Source organism: Marmota marmota, unplaced genomic scaffold (assembly GCF_001458135.2).
Source record: "Marmota marmota marmota unplaced genomic scaffold, marMar, whole genome shotgun sequence".
In the NCBI taxonomy this organism is placed as follows: domain Eukaryota; kingdom Metazoa; phylum Chordata; class Mammalia; order Rodentia; family Sciuridae; genus Marmota; species Marmota marmota.
In genome coordinates, this window is record NW_026000174.1 from 20,315,963 (window position 1) to 20,321,781 (window position 5,819).

A 5,819-nucleotide genomic window follows, 5' to 3' on the forward strand; every position below is an offset into this window, starting at 1 on the left:
AAGTGTCCCCACCCCTGTGATTACAGCAATTTTTACATAGCCTTGTTGCCACCTATGTTTATGTCCTTTACTCTAAAATCTGCTAAAGGGAAGGGTCTATATCTAATTTGTTTTAATTTCCAGTAGGTAAACTTTTATGGACACAGAAACAAAGAATAAAACCTTAAAATAAAAAAAGAAACTTTGTCCACAAGTATTACCAAGAAGATGGATGGAGATTCCTTCATTGTACAGCTTTCAGAGTTCTTTTACTTCTACAATCAGGTGTGATTCTCACAACAGCCTTTTCAAGTATTCTAAGCCCAGTTCTCACTCAAACTGAGGATAGGGGAAGCCAAAACTTGCCTGTGAGTGAATAGCCAACAGACAGCCACGCCAGGTCTCAAACATGTTCCTGGGGGGATATTAAGGCTGTTTCTATCACATCGTGCTCCCAGGCAGAACTCCACAGCGTGGTTGCTGGGACTTAGTGTCGGAAGTGTGCCAACTAATGAGAATAAAGTAGGACCATGGAGAGCTGTTCTTGTTCCTGCTTTTGCCTAATTATGTCAGTGTGGTGAAGGAAGCCCTGGGGCTCTTGAAACCCAGAAGTTTTATATTATACCAAAAAAGGGGGGGGTATGTCTGAGACTTGAATCGATTTCTCTTTAGTACTCTGTACTTTCTTTATTCAAGAATAATTAATTCTGAGTCAGGCTTCTGTGCAAAGCACTGCTATAGTATTTGCCTGGATGATGGGTTTCTGGTAATGTCTTTGGCTTGACCATGAGCCTTTTCCTTGACTCAGCCTGTTTCCTCTCTGTGAATCCAGTTCAGCAGTAGGGGAATGGGAAGAAGAAGACTGCCTGTGTATAATAGGAAATCAAAACATGCAAATAATACAGACAGATGCTCGTCACTTATCTTTCAAGGGCTTCTAGCTAGTGAATGATAAAGCAAAATTGACAAAGCAACAAACTATGTCTGATAAAAAAAAAATGTGTTCTTGACTTCATGATGAATGCTGTTTTGAACATAACAAAAATCCAAATTTTTAAGACATGAACAAAACACTTATTGAACTCAGTTATTTCCCTCATTTTATTATAGCTAATTGGTAGTTCTTTTTTAATATTTTAGTTGAACACAATATCTTTATTTTATTTATCTTTATTCGGTGCTGAGGATAGAACCCAGGGCCTCGCACATGCTAGGCAAGCACTCTACCGCTGAGCCACAATCCCAGCCTCCTTATTGGTAGCTCTAATGAAATAAAAAGCTCAGAGTCTTTGATCAGAAACTATTTCAATCACCCCTTTATATCAATAGCAGCTTTCATGTCTTTCTAGTCTATCACAGCTTGGTGTTTGTCTTAACCCTAAGCCAAGGCATCAGGAGGGCAGGTGATATGTCACACACTTCTTTGTGTCACAGTAAAACATTATCCATGATTTGTGTATTGTACATACATATATTAGATGCTGAATAGTTTTAACTGATGTGAAAACCAGTTAAGTAATTTAAGAGATTTCTTGCCTGTCTTCCATGCCTAGAATGGTGCTTGGCATTAAGTGGGCATTCAGAGATTATTAATGAATGAATATACAATCAACTATGAATATTTTTTTGGTAAATTGAGTGTGCTTTTCAAATTTATTTAGCCAATTCTGGAGATTGAAAAACATTAAATTTGCCAAGTAAAAGCACAGCCATGCTATAAATAAGTGAATAAGTGTTAAGCCTTAGTATTTATCATGTTTTCCAGGAGTGTGCTTCGTATGACTCAACTATCTGAGGTTGACATCTATTTAACAGGGAACTTTCAGATCTTCAAAGTCCATCTGTATCAAATACAACTATTTAGGTGGTAGGACCAAACTTTTTCAAATCCTGTCTTCATGCATGGGCAACTTAATGCATCAAAAGGAAGTATTTTGGAGCATTTAAAAAATATCCAGGTATCTCCATATGCAGAAGTAGGTAGCTATACCTTTAAAAAATTCAGTATTTTGCTGAAATATGTTCAAAATATCATTTATTTGTGGTATGAGCAACAAACATACTTGAATCTAATCAACCCTTAGCCCATTTTCCGAAATCATGGGAAGATAGAGTAACAGACTAAATTAAACAGCAAAGATGCACACAGATAAACACAAACTGAGATACACCATAGGTATTTGACTTTCAAATTTGACTTTCAAACAAGTTAATGGCCCAAAAAATAAAATAGTAAAGGATCCTGCTCTAGATGAAAATTGCTTCATGTTAAGAATGACTTGACATTATGGTCTGCTCCCTGCAATTGAAAGGAATACATACACAAACCTTTCAAAGACTATTTTGTAGATAAACAAATAAATTTGTAAAGGAGTCAGACATTGAATGACAGCTTTATTTTTATAAGAATAATGATCTATCATTAAATATTTCCCTAGTAGGTTTAGGTTGCTATTAAAAAATAGTGCCATACATTGTCTTAGAAAATAAACATTTATTTCTCACAGTTCTGGGGGATGAGAAGTCTAAAATCAGGGTGCTGGCAAATCCAACATCTGGTGAGGATCCACTTCCTGGTTTGCAGACAGCAGAATCCTCCTTGTGGTTTCATGACAGAAAGGCAGCTAGGAAACTCTCTGACCTCTTCTTAACAAGGTACTAATCACATTAATGAGAGCCTCCACCCTTAAGAACTAATTATCTCCTACAGGTCCCAATTTCTAATACTATCATGGGGATTAGGGCTTCAACATTTGAATTGGAAGAGGTGGGGGAGCTAAGGGTCTTTTTGTGGCAATTGTGATGAAGGAGATAATGGTATTGTGTGTATGCAGGTAAATATTCACATATAGTTGGAGATGTTTGTACAGCAAGGTCCTTATTGATGAAATATTAATGTTTAAGATATCCATTAAAATACTTCAGAATAGAAAAGAAACAAAATAAGGAACAAGTATAGAAAATGCTGATAATTGTTGAATATGGATGTTGTGTATATACATGTGGTATTATTATAGTATTCTGCTTACTTTCACATAGAAACATTTGAAAAACAAGAAAAAAGTTTCATTGTAAACATAGCTCACAGTTCTAGTCCTCCTTGGAGGTCATCAACTTTGGAGCTTAGGCTTTAAGAATCATTCTATGCCTAAAGTGCAAGAAGTAAAATCAAGAATCAATAAATGGGAGGGTATCCAATTAAAAAGCAAAGGCAACAATCAAAAATGTGAAGAGAGAGTCCACGGAATGGGAGAAAATCTTTACCACCTGTATACCTCAGATAGAGCACTAATCTCCAGGATATATAAAGAACTCAAAATCTTAACACCAAAAAAAAAAAAAGAAAGAAAGAAAGAAAGAAAAGGAAAAAAAAGCCAATAACTCTACCAATAAATGGGCAAAGGAACTGAACAAGACTTCACAGAACAAATACAATCAGTCAACGAATATATGAAAAAAATGTTCAATGTCTCTAGAATTAGAGAAATGCAAATCAAAACTACACCGAGATTTCATCTCACTCCAGTCAGAATGGCAATTATTAAGAATACAAGTTACAAGGGCTGGGGTTGTGGCTCAGTGGTAGCACACTTGTCTAGCATGCATGAGGCACTGGGTTTGATTCTCAGCACCAAGTACAAATAAATAGAATGAATGCCCATCAACAACTAAAAAAAAAAAAAAGAATACAAGTTACAATAAATGTTAGTGAGAATATCGGGGGAAAGGTAAACTCATCCATTGCTGGTGGGACTGCAAATTGATACAACCACTATGGAATGCAGTATGGATATTCTTCAGAAAACTTGAAAGGGAACCACCATTTGACCCAGTTATCCCCTCCTTGGTGTATACTTCAATGTATATAGAGAGCAATGTCTCTATTCTGGCTCCAGAGAAGAAAATCTGCTCCAGAACTACCCAACTAGACACATTCATTGGTACAAGGGCAGGCATGTATACTACATTGGACCAATCAGAGTAAAATCAGCATTCTACAGTGACACAGCCACATCAATGTTTATAGCAGTTCAATTCACAGTAGTTAAACTGTGGAATCAATCTAGATGCCATTCAGCAGATGAATGGATAAAGAAAATATGGTACATATGCACAATAGAATATTACTCAGCTATAAAAAAAGGAAATTATGGTATTTGCCAGTAAATGGATGGAACTAGAGGTTATCATACTAAGTGAAATAAGCCAATCCCCCAAAAAACTAAAGGTGGAATGTTCTGTCTGATATGTGGATGCTAATAGGCAATAACACGGAGTAGGGAAGAATAAAAGTACTTTGGATTAGAGAAAGGAGAATGAAGTAAAGGGAGAGAGGGTGGGAATAAGAAAAACACCAGAATGAATAGGAAATTCCTTTCCTATGTTCATATTTGAATACATGACCAGTATAACTCCACATCATGTAAAACCACAAGAAAGTTATACTGCATGAATGTATGTCAAAATACATTCCACTGTCGTGTGTAATTAGAAAGAATAAATTTAAAATATAAATGTTTTCATTTTATATATTAATAGTTATATAACTGTGTTCATGAGCTCATACATTTGCTCCATTTTACTTTGCAAGAATTGCAATGTACTGGTGTTGCGCGGGAGCCGGCGGAGGAGTTGTCAGTGGACCTTTAATTTTATTTATTTATGTGTGGTGCTGAGAATTGAACCCAGTACCTCACACATGCTAGGCAACTAGTCTACCACTGAGCTACAACCTCAGCCCCAGGAAGCAAGCTCTTTTGATGAAAATGAGATGGTAAAGTTGAAACCTTGAGGCCATCATGAGGAAACTTCAAGCAGCTGTGGGAAGTAATCTGGGAAAGCAGGCAGCCAGCCAGGAGAGAAGGAAGAAACGTGCCCCCAATAGTAGCCAGGCCAAGCCTTCTGCTCCTAAGGGGAGGATCTCTGAGTGTCCTGGGACTCCTGCAGACCTGGCCAATCAGCAAGAAGAGAAGATATTTCAGGCCTCTGTCTCCCCGTACCATCTATTCAGAAATAGAACTGAAATAACAGCCTTCAGGAAGAGCCTACTGAGCTGGTATGACACTGAGAAGCGGGACCTACCCTGGAGAAGACAGGCAGAGGATGAGGCGGACCTGGATAGGCGAGCATATGCTGTGTGGGTGTCAGAGGTTATGCTGCAGCAGACCCAGGTTGCCTCAGTGATCAACTAGTATATCCGGTGGATGCAGAAATGGCCAACACTGCAGAACCTGGCCACTGCTTCTCTGGAGGAGGTGAACCAACTTTGGGCTGGCCTGGGCTACTATTCACGGGGCCGGCGACTACAGAAGGGAGCTCGGAAGGTGGTAGAAGAGCTAGGGGGCCACATGCCCCGTACAGCAGACACCCTACAGCAGCTCCTACCTGGTGTGGGCGGTACACAGCTGGAGCCATTGCTTCCATTGCCTTTGGTCAGGCAACCGGTGTGGTGGATGGGAATGTAGTACAGGTGCTGTGCCGTGTCCGAGCCATTGGTGCTGATCCCAAGAGCACCCTTGTCTCTCAGCATCTCTGGAGCCTAGCCCAGCAGCTAGTGGATCCAAACTGACCAGGGGACTTTAATCAAGCAGCCATGGAACTGGGGGCCACAGTGTGCACCCCACAGCGGCCTCTCTGCAGCCAGTGCCCTGTGCAGAGCTTGTGCAGGGCACGCCAGAGGGTAGAGCAGGAACAGTTCTCAGCTTCATGGAACCTGCAAGGCACTCTTGACGTGGAGGACTGCAAACCCTGGAACCACACGTTGGGAGTGGCCAACTTTCCCAGAAAGGCCAGCCACAGGCCCCCCAGGAAGGAGTACCTGGCCATCTGTGTTCTGGAGC

The 5,819-nt window shown here is 39.9% G+C and overlaps 1 pseudogene; it reads left to right on the plus strand.

Moving 5' to 3' along the window:
* Window positions 1-4,590: 4,590 nt before the first annotated feature.
* LOC107157812 overlaps window positions 4,591-5,819 on the plus strand; it is a 10,830-nt pseudogene continuing 9,601 nt past the window's right edge.